Source organism: Salmo trutta, chromosome 6 (genome assembly GCF_901001165.1).
Source record: "Salmo trutta chromosome 6, fSalTru1.1, whole genome shotgun sequence".
Taxonomy (NCBI): Eukaryota; Metazoa; Chordata; class Actinopteri; order Salmoniformes; family Salmonidae; genus Salmo; species Salmo trutta.
Genome location: NC_042962.1, coordinates 9,925,977 through 9,941,969, shown reverse-complemented (window position 1 = coordinate 9,941,969; position 15,993 = coordinate 9,925,977).

The window sequence follows — 15,993 nt, the reverse complement described above, 5'->3', positions numbered from 1 at the left end:
CTTATCACAGAGCTCTGTCTAGTTTTCCTTCTTTACATAACACATACTCCCTTGTATGTATATGATTAACTCACCTTGGCCTTGCGCCACCATTATTTTCCAGTCTGGTGGTGGGGCCCTGGTTGGGATACAAAAAAGAATACATTTATTGCATACATATTTCTCCAGTATTAGTTATTTTCCGATGATCCTAGATCAGTACAACCATGATTTCTTTGTTACATGTTCTGCAGACATCCTGTTTCTACATGTCTGGTTATCAGCTTCATATACCTTTCCTGCTGATATGCAATTTCTTCATGTCTGGTGATGAATTCCATATGTCTTTTCTGCTGACATGATGTTTTTACTGTAGTCTAATGGTCAACTCTATGTTTATCTAGCTCTGTCCATTTATCTGAGCTCAGCAGATATTCTGCCCACATATGTCTTATTCGTTATATATGTTTTTCTGTCTCAACACTTCAAAGTGATCAGTCCGAATACTGGAAATGTAATCATTGGCATGAGTTTCGCTCCTACAGTTACAGCCTTATTCTAAAATGTAATACATCATTTTTTCCCCCTCATCTACACACAATACCCAATAATGACAAAGCAAAAACAAGTTTGTAGACATTTTTGCAAAAAAAAACAAAAAACTGAAATATGACATTTGCATAAGTATTTAAACCCAATATTCAGTTGAAGCAACATTGGCAGCGATTACAGGCTCAAGTCTTCTTGGCTATGACGCTACAAGCTTGGCACACCTGTATTTGGGGAGTTTCTCCCATTCTTGTCTGCAGATCCTCTCAAGCTTTGTCAGGTTGGATGGGGAGAATTGCTGCACAATTATTTTCAGGTCTCTCCAGAGATGTTCGATCAGGTTCAAGTCTGGGCTCTGGCTGGGCCACTCAAGGACATTCAGAGACTTGTCCCGAAGCCACTCCTGCGTTGTCTTGGCTGTGTGCTTAGGGTCGTTTTCCTGTGGAAGGTGAACCTTCGCCACAGTCTGAGTTCCTGAGCGCTCTGGAGCAGGTTTTCATCAAGGATCTCTCTGTACTTTGCTCCGTTCATCTTCGCCTCAATCCTGGCTAGTCTCCCAATCCCTGCCGCTGTAAAACATCCCCACAGCATGAGTCTGCCACCACCATGCTTCACCGTATGGACGGTGCCAGGTTTCCTCCACACGTGACACTTGACATTCAGGCCAAAGAGTTCAATCTTGGTTTCATCAGACCAGAGAATCTTGTTTCTCATGGTCTGTGTCTTTAGGTGTCTTTTTGCAAACTCCAAGCAGGCTGTCATGTGCCTTTTACTAAGTAGTGGCTTCTGTCTGGCCAGTCTACCATAAAGGCCTGATTGGTGGAGTGCTGCAGAGATGGTTGTTCTTCTGAAAGGTTCTCTCATCTCCACAGAGGAACTCTGGAGCTCTGTTAGAGTAACCATCGAGTTCTTGGTCATCTCCCTGACCAAGACCCTTCTCCCCCGATTGCTCAGTTTGGCCAGGCGGCCAGCTCTAGGAAGAGTCTTGGTGGTTCCAAACTTCCTCCATTTAAGAATGATGGAGGCCACTGTGTTCATGGGGACCTTCAATGCTGCAGACATTTTTTGGTATGCTTCCTCAGATCTGTGCATTGACACAATCCTGCCTCGGACCTCTACAGACAATTCCTTCAACCCCATGGCTTGGTTTTTGCTTTGACATGCTCTGTCAACTGACCTTATATAGATACAGTGCCATGCAAAAGTATTCATCCCCCTTGGCATTTTTCCTATTTTGTTGCTTTACAACCTGTAATTTAAATAGATTCTTATTTGGATTTATGCAAAATATATATACACAAAATAGTCCAAATTGGTGAAGTGAAATTCAAAAAATTAATTGTTTAAATTTTTTTATTTTATAAATAAACGGAAAAAAGGTGCGTGCATATATATTCCCTCCCTTTGCTACGAAGCCCCTAAATAAGATCTGGTACAACCAATTACCAGGTGGACTTTATTTGTCACATGAACTCAGTACATATACACCTGTTCTGAAAGGCCCCAGAGTCTTCAACACCACAAGGGGCACCACCAAGCAAGCGGCACAATGAAGACCAAGGAGCTCTCCAAACAGGTCAGGGACAAAGTTGTGGAGAAATACAGATCAGGGTTGGGTTATAAAAAAAATTATCAGAAACTTTGAACATACCACAGAGCACCATTAAATCCATTATTAAAAGATGGAAATAATATGGCACCACAACAAATCTGCCAAGAGAGGGCCGCCCACCAAAACTCAGGGACCAGGCAAGGAGGGCATTAATCAGCGAGGCAACAAAGACACCAAAGATAACCCTGAAGGAGCTGCAAAGATCCACAGTGGCAATTGTAGTATTTGTCCATAAGACCACTTTAAGCAGTACACTCCACAGAGCTGGGCTTTATGGAAGAGTGGCCAGAAAAAAGCCATTGCTTAAAGAAAAAAACAAACAAACACGTTTGGTGTTCGCCAAAAGGCATGTGGGAGACTCCCAAAACATATGGAAGAAGGTACTCTGGTCAGATGAGACTAAAATGTAGCTTTTTGGCCATCAAGGAAAACGCTATGTCTGGCGCAAACCCAACACCTCTCATCACCCCGAGAACATCATCCCCACAGTGAAGCATGGTGGTGGCAGCATCATGCTGTGGGGATGTTTTTCATCGGCAGGGACTGGGAAACTGGTCAGAATTGAAGGAATAATGGATGGCTAAATACAGGGAACTTCTTGAGGGAAACCTGTTTCAGTCTTCCAGAGATTTGAGACTGGGACGGAGGTTCACCTTCCAGCAGGACAATGACCCTAAGCATACTGCTAAAGCAACACTCGAGTGGTTTAAGGGGAAACATTTAAATGTCTTGGAATGGCCTTGTCAAAGCCCAGACCTCAATCCAGTTGAGAATCTGTGGTATGACTTAAAGATTGCTGTACACCAGTGGAACCCATCCAACTTGAAGGAGCTGGAGCAGTTTTGCCTTGAAGAATGGGAAAAAATCCCAGTGGCAAAATGTGCCAAGCTTATAGAGACATACCCCAAGAGACTTGCAGCTGTAATTGATGCAAAAGGTGGCTCTACAAAGTATTGACTTTGGGGGATGAATAGTTATGCACGCTCAAGTTTACAGTTTTTTTTGTTTTATTTCTTATTTGTTTCACAATAAAAAATATTTTGCTTCTTGAAAGTGGTAGGCATGTTGTGTAAATCAAATGATACAAACTCATTTTAATTCCAGGTTGTAAGGCAACAAAATAGGAAAAATGCCAAGGGAGTGAATACTTTAGCAAGCCACTGTAGGTGTGATTCTTTCCAAATAATGTCCAATCAATTGAATTTACCACAGGTGGACTCCAATCAAGTTGTAGAACCATCTCAAGGATGATCAATGGAAACAGGATGCACCTGAGCTCAATTTCGAGTCTCAGACCAAAGGGTATGAATACTTATGTAAATGAGGTATCTGTTTTTATTTTTGATAAATTTCCAAACATTTCTAAAAACCTGTTTTTGATTTCTCATTATGGGGTTTTGTGTGTAGATTGCTGAGGATTTTGATATATTTAAGTCAAGGGATCTGAATACTTTCCAAGGGGACTGTATAGTTCATAGTCCTATAAGGAAGTGTAGTCCTGTAAGGAAGTATAGTCTATGTGTAGTCCTGCAAGGTAGTATAGTCTATATATAGTCTATATTCCTGAAAGGTAGTATAGTCTATATATAGTCCTATAAGGTAGCATAGTCCATATATAGTGTATAGTCATGTAAGATAGTAGAGTCTATATACAGTATATATTCCTGTAAGGTAGTATAGTATATATAGTCATGTAAGGTAATAAAGTCCTGTAAGGTAGTAGACTCTATGTATAGTCCTGGAAGGTAGTATAGTCTATATATCGTATATATTCCTGTACGGTAGTATAGTCTATACATAGTATTTAGTCCTGTAAAGTAGTACAGTCCTGTATGATAGCATAGTCTACAGATAATCCTGTAAGGTAGTATAGTCCTGTAAGGAAGTATAGACTATTTGTAGTCCTGTAAGGTAGTATTGTCTATATATATTCCTGTAAGGTAGTATAGTGTGTGTATATATAGTATATAGTCATGTAAGGTAGTATAGTCATGTAAGGTAGTATAGTCTATATATAGTCCTGTAAGGTAGCATAGTCTATGTGTAGTCCTGTTAGGTAGTATAGTATATATATAGTATATAGTCATGTTAGGTAGTATAGTCTATATATAGTACTGTAAGTCAGTATAGTCCTGTAAGGTAGCATAGTTTACATATAGTCCTGTAAGGTAGTATAGTCCTGTAAGGTAGTGTAGTCTCTATATATAGTCTATGTTCCTGTATGGTAATATAGTCTATACACAGTATATAGTCCTGTAAGTTAGTATAGTTCTGTAAGGTAGTATGGTCCTGTAAGGTAGCATAGTCTACATATAGTCCTGTAAGGAAGTATAGTCTATGTGAAGTCCTGTAAGGAAGTATAGTTCTGTAAGGTAGTGTAGTCTATATATAGTCCTGTAAGACAATATAGCCTTTATATAGTATGTAGTCTTGTAAGGTAGTATAGTCTATATGTAGTATATGTAGTATAGACTATATGTAGTCATGTAAGGTACTATAGTCTATATATAGTCCTGTAAGGTAGTATAGTCTATAGATGGTATATAGTCATGTAAGGTAGTATAGTGCAGTAAGGTAGTATAGTTTATATATAGTATATAGTCATTTAAGGTAGTACAGTCCTATGAGGTAGTACAGTCTATATGTAGTATATAGTCCTGTAAGACAGTATATTATTGTAAGGTAATATAGTCCTGAAAGGTTGTATAGTCTATATATAGTCCTATAAGGTAGCATAGTCTATATATAGTCCTATAAGGTAGCATAGTCTATATATAGTCCTATAAGGTAGCATAGTCTATATATAGTCCTATAAAGTAGCATAGTCTATATATAGTATATAGTCATTAAAGTAGTATAGTCCTGTAAGGTAGCAAAGTTTATATATTGTATATAGTCATGTAAGGTAGTACAGTCCTGTGAGTTAGTACAGTCTATATATAGTATAATGTCCTGTAAGACAGTATAGTCTTGTAAGGTAATATAGTCCTGTAAGGTAGTTTAGTCCTGTAAGGTAGTATAGTCTATATGTAGCATATAGTCATGTAAGGTAGTAAATAAAGTCCAGTAAGGTAGTATAGTCTATATGTAGTCTTGTAAGGTAGTATAGTTTAAATATAGTATATAGTCATGTAAGATTGTACTACCTCACAGGACTGTACTGTCTATATATAGGCTCTGATCAGGCCCTACACCCAAACAAGGGCACTGCGTTCATCCACCTCTGGCCTGCTCGCCTCCCTACCTCTGAGGAAGCACAGTTCCCGCTCAGCCCAGTCAAAACTGTTCGCCGCTCTGGCACCCCAATGGTGGAACAATCTCCCTCACGATGCCAAGACAGCGGAGTCAATCACCACCTTCCGGAGACACCTGAAACCCCACCTCTTTAAGGAATACCTGGGATAGGATAAAGTAATCCTTCTAACCCCCCCCCCCTTTAAAGGATTTAGATGCACTATTGTAAAGTGTTTGTTCTACTGGATATTATAGGTGAATGCACCAATTTGTAAGTCGCTCTGGATAAGAGCGTCTGCTAAATGACTTAAATGTAATGTAATGTAATAAGTACTGTAAGACAGTATAGTCTTGGAAGGTAATACAGTCCTGTAAGGTAGGATAGTCTATATATAGTCCTATAAGGTAGCATGGTCTATAAATAGCATATAGTCATGTAAGGTACTATAGTCATGTAAGGTAGTATAGTCCTGTAAGATAGTATAGTTGATGTATAGTATATAGCCCTGTAAGGTAGTATAGTCTATATATCGTATATATTCCTGTACGGTAGTATAGTCTATACGTTGTCTTTAGTCCTGTAAGGTAGTATAGTCCTGTAATGTTGTACAGTGATTTAAGGCAGCATAGCTTATATATAGTCCTGTAAGATAGTATAGTCCGGTAAGGTAGTACAGTCCTGTATGGTAGCATAGTCTACATATGGTCCTGTAAGGTAGTAAATCCTGTGAGGAGGTATAGACTATGTGTAGTCCTGTAAGGTAAAATAGTCTATATATAGTATATAGTCTTGTAAGGTAGTATAGTCCTGTAAGGTATTTCTGTCCTGTAAGGTAGCATAGTCTATGTGTAGTCCTGTAAGGTAGTAAGTCTATATAGAGTAATATAGTCCTGTAAGGTAGTATAGTGTATATATAATATATATTCCTGTAAGGTAGTATAGTCCTGTATAGTATAGTGTACATGTATATAGTCCTGTAAGTTAGTATATTCCTGTAAGGTAGTACAGTCCTGTAAGGTAGTATAGCCTTTATATAGTATGTAGTCCTGTAGGGTAGTATAGTCCTGTAAGGTAGTGCAGTCTGTATATAGTATATAGTCCTGTGAGGTAGTGTAGTCTGTATATAGTACTGCAAGATATTATAGCCTTTATATAGTATATAGTCCTGTAAGGTAGCATAGTCTATAAATAGTATATAGTCCTATAAGGTAGTATAGTCCTGTGAGGTAGTATAATCTATATATGTAGTGTACAGTCCCTTAAGTCAGTATTGTCTTGTAAGGTAATATAGTAAGGTAATATAGTAAGTTAATATTGTATATATATATATATAGTATATAGTCATGTACGGTAGTATAGTCCTGTAAGGTAGTACAGTCTCTATATAGTATAAGTTCCTGTAAGACAGTATAGTCTTGTAAGGTAATATAGTCCTGTAATGTAGTAAGGTTGAATAGTTTATATATAGTCCTGTGAGGTGGTATAGTCTATATATAGTCATGTAAGGTAATACAGTCCTGTAAGTTAGCATGGTCTATATATACTACATAGTCCTTTATGGTTGTACAGTCCTGTGAGCTAGTATAGTCTATATATAATATAGAATCCTGTAAGGTAGAATAGTGTATATATAGTTTGTAAGACAGTATAGTCTTGTAAGGTAGTATAGTCTTGTAAGGTAGTATAGTCCTGTAAGGTAGTATAGTCCTGTAAGGTAATTTTGTCTATATAGCACATTGTCCTGTAAGGCAGTATAGACCTGTAAGGTAGTATATTTTATATATAGTATATAGTAATGTAAGGTAGTAAAGTCCTGTAAGGTAGTATAGTCATGTAAAAGTACATAGTCCTGTATGTCTGTACAGTCCTGTGAGGAAGTATAATCTATATGTAGTATATAGTATTGTAAGGTGGTATAATCTATATTTAGTATATAGTCCTGTTGGGTAGTGTAGTCTATATTTACATTTACATTACATTTAAGTCATTTAGCAGACGCTCTTATCCAGAGCGACTATATCTAGTATGTAGTCCTGTAAGGCAGTATAGTCTACAGTGGGGGAAAAAAGTATTTGATCCCCTGCTGATTTTTGTACATTTGCCCACTGATAAAGAAAGGATCAGTCTATAATTTTAATGGTAGGTTTATTTGAACAGTGAGAGACAGAATAACAACAAAAATATCCAGATAAACGCATGTCAACAATGTTATAAATTGATTTGCATTGTTTTGTTTTTCCTTTTGATTTTATAACATTTTTGACATGCGTTTATTTCTGGAATAGTGGAATAGTCCTGTAAGGTAGCATAATCTATATTTAGTATATAGTCCTGTGAGGTAGTGTAGTCTATATCTGGTATGTAGTCCTGTAAGGCAGTATAGTCTTAAAAGGAAGTATAGTCTATATATAGTATATAGTCCTGTAAGGTAACATAGTCCTGAATGTGAGTGTAGTCTATATATAGTATATGGTCCTGTAAGGTAGTACAGTCCTGTAAGGTCAAAACAAAACCACAAACATACATCTTCTAAATATATGTCCACGTCTATATATATATATATATATAGTACATCTAGTTGATGTCGGAAGTTTACATACACTTATGTTGGAGTCATTAAAACTCATTTTTCAACCACTAGTTTTGGCAAGTCGGTTAGGACATCTACCTTGTGCATGACACAAGTCATTTTTATACTACCTTACAAGACTATACTACCGTACAGGAATATATACTATATATGGACTATACTACCTTACAGGACTATATACTATATATAGACTATACTACCTTACAGGACTATACTACCTTACATGAATACAGTTGAAGTCGGAAGTTAACATTCACCTTAGCGAAATACATTTAAACTCAGTTTTTCACAGTTTCAGACATTTAATCCAAGTATTGAAGAATTCCCTGTTTTGGGTCAGTTAGGATCACCATTTTATTTTAAGAATGTGAAAAGTCAGAATAATAGTAGAGAGAATGATTTATTTCAGCTTTTATTTATTTCATCACATTCCCAGTGGGTCAGAAGTTTACATACACTCAATTAGTATTTGGTAGCATTGCCTTTAAATTGTTTAACTTGGGTCAAACGTTTCGGGTAGCCTTCCACAAGCTTCCCACAATAAATTGGGTGAATTTTGGCCCATTCCTCCTGACAGAGCTGGTGTAACTGAGTCAGGTTTATAGGCCTCCTTGCTCGCACACACTTTTTCAGTTCTGCCCACAAAATTTCTATGGGATTGAGGTCAGGGCTTTGTGATGGCCAGTCCAATACCAAGGTCCTTTGCTGTTGTTCTGGGATTGAATTGCACTTCTCGCACTTGCAACGGTCGTCGTGAACACAGGACCAAAACGCAGCGGGAATATGAATGCTCATCTTTTTTAATATTGAGAAAAGTGAACACTTACAAAATAAACAAAAACAACGACTACACAGTTCCATAAGGCAAAGTAGCTACATCATCTACTCACAAAACCCAAAGGAAAAACAGGCTGCCTAAGTATGACTCCCAATCAGCAACAACGATAAATAGCTGTTCCTGATTGAGTCATACCCGGCCGAAACAAAGAAATCCTAAACTTAGAAACACGGACATAGAATGCCCACCCAAATCACACCCTGACCAAACCTAAAAAGAGACAGAAAAAGGCTCTCTCAGGTCAGGGCGTGACAGCACCAAAGTACGTTCATCTCTAGGAGACAGAACACGTTTCCTTCCTGAGCGGTATGACGGCTGCGTGGTCCCATGGTGTTTATTCTTGCGTACTATTGTTTGTACAGATGAATGTGGTACCTTCAGGCATTTGGAAATTGCTCCCAAGGATGAACCAGAGGTCTTTTTCTGAGGTCTTGGCTGATTTGTTTTGATTTTACCATGATGTCAAGCAAAGAGGCACTGAGTTTGAAGGTAGGCCTTGAAATACATCCAGAGGTACACCTCCAATTCACTCAAATTATGTCAATTAGCCTATCAGAAGCTTCTAAGGTCATGACATCATTTTATGGAATTTTCCAAGCTGTTTAAAGGCACAGTCAACTTAGTGTATGGAAACTTCTGACCCACTGGCATTGTGATACAGTGAATTATAAGTGAAATAATCTGTAAACAATTGTTGGAAAATTACTTGTGTCATGCACAAAGTAGATGTCCTAACCAACTTGCCAAAACTCTAGTTTGTTAACAAGAAATTTGTGGTGGTTGAAAAATGAGTTTTAATGACTCCAACCTAAGTGTATGTAAACTTCTGACTTCAACTGTATAGTCTTGTAAGGTGGTATAGTCTATATATAGTATATAGTCCTGTAAAACAGTATAGTCTTGTAAGGTACTATAGTCTATGTGTAGTATATAGTCAAGGAAAGGTAGCATATTTTATATGTAGTATATTGTCCTGTAAGGTACTATAGTCTATATATATATATATTATATAGTCCTGTAAGGTAGTATAGTTTATATATTGAGCTGTTTGGTAGTATAGTATTCTATTGAACACGAGGGGAGACAGAGAGCAGGTTTCAAGCGCAGGGCGCAGCATGTGTTTATTGTAAAGGACCACAGGAGGAGGCAGGTAGCTGGTTCCAGGAGGCAGGCAGAAGGTCATACAGGGCAACAGTACAGGCTAGTAATGTACAGGCTAGTAACGTAGTCCAGGAGATCAGGCAATAGGTAGGTAACAGGAAATCCGATAGGCTAAAGTTCAGGCAGGGAATAGGTAAAAGGTGTCGTTAGTGAGGCAGGCAAAATCTATCATATACGGGAGGAGTAAATTACAGGAAAAACAAAGACAGTGCAAAGAACTGAACTAAATAGTGTGTGATAATGACCTACAGGTGTGTGAACAGGTGATTAGAATTCAGGGGATTGAGAAAGCTGATAACTGTTGTGCCAATTGTTTGTCAAAATTTCCTGCAGCCCCCCGAGTCCACTAGTCCCTCCACAAACTGAGTGACACCATTAGCAGAAAGAAGAGCCGGGATCCTAAACTGTCTTTAGGTAATGTTCAAAAACGTAGAGGTGCTTACCCGGGCGGAAGTGGAGGGGTTGTGGTCACCCCTTCATGGGTGGGGGGGGGGGGGGGGGGTGAATCAGATAGCTATTGAGTAGGCGGTTACTCTCTCCACAATATAGGAACAGGGTTTCACGTAACCTCCGGAGTCTCTCAGCAGGCGTGAAAGAGGGGCGCGGCCGAGTTGCATGGGTTCGGGGCTATTAGACCGTGGTGGACGAGAGACAGGCGTGGAAGACTCACAGGCCATGGGCAACTGAATAGGTCTGCAGTCCACCAGTAGGTTGTCAATGGATATGGACATCCGGATGTATTGGTTTAGGTCCGTTAAATCTCCTCTGCAGGCCAGTTTGGTCTGTAACTCCCGATTAACCTCACTAGTGTACGTCCCACCTGGCCAACCTGGGACGCTAGCGTTCCACCTGGCCAACATCCAGTGAAATTGCAGAGCGCCAAATTCAAAAACAGAAATATTCATTATAAAAATTCAGAAAACATACAAGTGTTATACATAGGTTTAACCTCTCTTGGGCAGGTGGGACGCTAGCGTCCCACCCGCTAGCACCCACGGTAAACTTTAGAGTTTGTAAACTTTAGAGTGTTTTCTATCCAACTCTACCAATTACATGCATATCCTAGCTTCTGGGCCTGAGTAGCAGGCAGTTTAATTTGGGCACACTTTTCATCCAAAATTCTGAATGCTGCTCCCTACCCTAGTGAAGTTAAGACCCCTCCGGTAGACTGTAAGGAGAGCTGGTTCACTCGATCCACTGCCGGCAGCCATGGTACGGAACTCAATGGCATACTCAGTGGTGGAGCAACGGCCCTGTCACAGCTCACATAACAGGTCACCGGTGTGACGACCTAAAACTGAATGGTCGAACACCTCCTTGAAGAGGGTGTGAAAACGTGGTTCAGAGGACAGATCAGAACTTTGCCTGTGAGTAGTGTGGTGGCTAATTGCTGCATTACCAAATGAGGAGAGTTACAAACACACCAGTCTGAGTTAAACTACATATTTAATACTTAAGATACTTTTGCAAAAGCACTTGACCTTTAATAATGTACTCTCTTGAATGAACCAGGAAGGTTCAATGGCTACTGAGATATTTTATAGCAAATATCCACCCCCCTTTGACATGACAAACCACAGACATTTAGGAACGGTTCACAAAGAAAGACTGTTTACTTTAGAGAGGAGTATCTACAGCCAGATAGCATTCGCTATAAATTATCGTTCAGTTTGGTCCCTAATGACAAGGTTCTAATCTCGTCCCTGGTACTTCATAGAACAAAACACCATTTCATCCAATGGCATATATCAATTGTCAACTCTAGATATTCCCATCTCAAGCAAACCCCCTCTTGACCCTACTCCTGGACAAGCTCACTGAGGGGAGTGACCTGCGCACAGACATTGTGGAGACAAATAATTGGTTCCCCATTAATCACACCATCCCTTCACATGGTTTAAGAAATCGGTAAAGACATATTCACATATGAAGACAGTTTCATTCTGTCCTCCTCTCTTGCTGATATTCTGCATAGCAACAGAGACATGTAAAAGACAAGTCTGACCTCCCCCTTTCTGGGCCCCAGGTGACTGAGCCCCAGCTAAGGGAAACGTGCATCTGAAAGACACCAGAGTCCAAAGGACACTTTCTAATGACAAGTATCTCACATAAGCATATTATACTAATAAAACATCTTAATTATCTATGTTACCCAACTAATTCTGATTCATCCACCACAGTAGGGAGATAATGAAGTCCACCTTGTCTTTGTCAGAGGTTAAGTCAGCGGGATGATGGTCAATGTACAGGTTACACTGCATGAGAAATCCTTGACATTTCCTTTGGGAGCCATCATATTGATTAGGCATGAATATGGGGGGAGTTGAACGAGAGGAGGCTGTAGCACCTGATATCGGTGAAGTAGGAATGGACTGGCGAAGGAGGTTGCAGAGTTCCTCAACTCGTTCCTCCTGTCGGGCCAGACGTAGCGGCAGCTACGCTGAATCCATTTTTGGTGAGATATTCTGTAATGAACATGAGGGGAGACAGAGAGCTGGTTTCAAGCGCAGCAGGTGTTTATTGCAAAGGACCTCAGGAGGAGGCAGGTAGCTGGGTCCAGGGGCAGGCAGAAGGTCATACACAGGGGGTCCAAAAGGGCAACAGTACAGGCAGGGAAAAGCTAGTAACTTAGTCCAGGAGATCAAGCAATAGATAGGTAACAGGAAATCCGATAGGCTAAAGTACAGGCAGGGAATAGGCAAAAGGCGTCATTAGTGAGACAGGAAAAAACTATCATACACGGGAAGAGTAAATCACGGGAAAACCAGCGATCCGAAAGAAGTGTCACAAAACAAACAATATCTCACAGTGATGGGGTGCAAAGAACTGAACTAAATAGTGTGTGATAATGACCTACAGAAATGTGAACAGGTGATTAGAATTCAAGTGATTGGGATCTGGAGAGTGAGCTGCGTTCAGGGGATCTAGGTGTTTGAGGGTGTGAATTGGAATCAGACGTTTCAAGTTGTAAGGGTGCGTGCTGGTGGCAGGGAAGTCAGGCACAGGAGATCGAACTTGGTATAAACGGAGCAGTTTAATAAGTGCTCAAACTCCGAAAACCAAAATATACCAAATAATACAAGTGGGTACAAAACCCGTCACACACCAGAACATATCTTGCACAATGCTTACAAACAAACAATCACCGACAAGGACAATGAGGGGGAACAGAGGGTTAAATACACAACATGTAATGAATGGGATTGGAACCAGGTGTGATACAAGACAAGACAAGACAAAACCAAAGGAAAAAGAAAAGAGGATCAGCGATGGCTAGAAGGTCGGTGACTTCGACCGCCGTACGCCGCCCGAACAAGGAGAGGGACCAACTTCGGCAGAAGTCGTGACGTGCGGCTCCAGCAGCGCGTCAACACCGGCCTCGGGGACGACCCGGAGGGCGAGGCGCAGGAACATCCAGACGGAGACGGTGGAACTCCTGCAGCATAGATGGGTCCAACACGTCCTCGACCGGAACCCAGCACCTCTCCTCCGGACCGTACCCCTCCCACTCCACGAGATACTGAAGGCCCCTTGCCCGGCGCCTCGAATCCAGTATGGAGCGAACGGAGTACGCCGGGGCCTCCCCGATGTCCAGAGGGGGCAGAGGAACCTCCCGCACCTCAGACTCCTGGAGCGAGCCAGCCACCACCGGCCTGAGGAGAGACACATGGAACGAGGGGTTAATATTGTAATCTGGTGGAAGCTGTAACCTATTACAAACCTCGTTCACTCACCTCAGGACTTTAAATGGCCCCACAAACCGCGGACCCAGCTTCCGGCAGGGCAGGCAGAGGGGCAGGTTTCGGGTCGAGAGCCAGACCCGGTTCCCCCGGTGTGAACATCGGGGTCTCACTGCGGTGGCGATCTGCATTAACCTTCTGGCGCGTCATGGTCTGCTGAAGGTGGACACGGATGGCTTCCCATGTCTCCTCCGCACGCCTGAACCAGTCGCCCACCACAAGAACCTCGGTCTGACCCTGATGCCAAGGTGCCAGAACCGGCTGGTACCCCAGTACGCACTGGAAGGGAGAGATGTTAGTGGAGGAGTGGTGGAGCGAGTTCTGGGCCCAGGGCACGAACTCCGCCCACTCCCCGGCCGGTCCTGGCAATAGGACCGCAGAAACCTGCCCACATCCTGGTTCACTCTCTCCACCTGCCCATTACTCTCGGGGTGAAACCCTGAAGTAAGGCTGATCGAGACCCCCAGACGTTCCATGAATGCCTTCCAGACCCTAGACGTGAACTGGGGACCCCGATCAGACACTATATCCTCAGGCACCCCGTAGTGCCGGAAAACATGTGTAAACAAGGCCTCCACAGTCTGTAGGGCCGTAGGGAGACCGGGCAGAGGGAGGAGACGACAGGACTTAGAGAAACGATCCACAACGACCAGGATCGCGGTGTTTCCCTGTGAGAGTGGAAGATCAGTAAGAAAATCCACCAACAGGTGCGACCAAGGCCGCTGTGGAACGGGTAAGGGGTGTAGCTTACCTCTGGGCAGGTGCCTAGGAGCCTTACACTGGGTGCACACCGAGCAGGAGGAAACATAAACCCTCACGTCCTTAGCAAAGGTAGGCCACCAGTACTTCCCGCTCAAACAGCGCACTGTACGACCGATCCCAGGATGACCAGAGGAGGGTGACGTGTGGGCCCAATAGATCAACTGGTCACGGACAGCAGACGGGACGTACAGACGCCCAGCGGGACACTGGACGGGAGCGGGCTCTGCATGCACCAGGCAGGTGGCGGGGAGTATGGGAGTGGGATCCATGGGCCGCTCCTCTGTGTCATACAGCCGGGACAATGCGTCTGCCTTCGCATTCTGGGAGTCTGGTCTGTAAGAAAGGGTAAACACAAAACGGGTGAAAAACATGGCCCACCTTGCCTGGCGAGGATTCAGTCTCCTCGCTGCCTGGATGTACTCCAGATTGCGGTGGTCAGTCCAGATGAGAAAAGGGTGTCTAGCTCCCTCAAGCCAATGTCTCCACACCTGAAAGGCCTTGACGACAGCCAACAATTCCCGGTCCCCCACGTCATAGTTTCGCTCCGCCGGGCTGAGCTTCTTCGAGAAGAAGGCACAGGGGCGGAGCTTCGGTGGCATACCAGAGCGCTGAGAGAGCACAGCTCCTATCCCAGCCTCGGATGCGTCCAACTCCACTATGAACGCCAAAGAGGGATCCGGATGGGCCAGCACGGGAGCCGAAGTAAACAGAGCCCTCAGGTGACTAAAAGCCCTGTCCGCCTCAGCTGTCCACTGCAAGCGCACCGGGCCCCCCTTCAGCAGTGAGGTAAAACCCCGGATAAACCTCCGGTAGTAGTTGGCAAACCCTAAGAACCGCTGCACCTCCTTTACCGTGGTGGGAGTCGGCCAATTACGCATGGCTGCAATGCGGTCACTCTCAATCTCCACCCCTGAGGTGGAAATGCGATACCCTAGGAAGGAGACGGACTGTTGAAAGAAGAGCATTTCTTAGCCTTGACGTACAGGTCATGCTCCAACAGGCGACCAAGCACTCTGCGCACCAGGGACACATGCTCGGCGCATGTTGCGGAGTATATCAAAATGTCATCAATATACACCACTACACCCTGCCCATGCAGGTCCCTGAAAATCTCGTCTACAAATGCTTGGAAGACTGATGGCGCATTCATCAACCCGTACGGCATGACGAGGTACTCATAGTGCCCAGAGGTGGTACTGAAAGTCGTCTTCCACTCATCTCCCTCTGATACGCACCAGGTTGTAAGCACTCCTGAGATCTTGTTTGGTGAAGAAGCGCGCCCCGTGCATTGACTCTATCGCTGTGGCTATGAGCGGTAGCGGGTAACTATACCTCACAGTGATCTGATTCAGACCCCGATAGTCAATACACGGGCGCAGACCTCCCTCCTTCTTCACAAAAAAAATTGGAGGGGTGAAGTGGAGGACCAAATGTACCCCTGACGCAGGGATTCAGAGACATGTGTTTCCATAGCCTCTGTCTCCGCCTGTGAGAGGGGATACACGTGACTGCTGGGAAGTGCAGCGT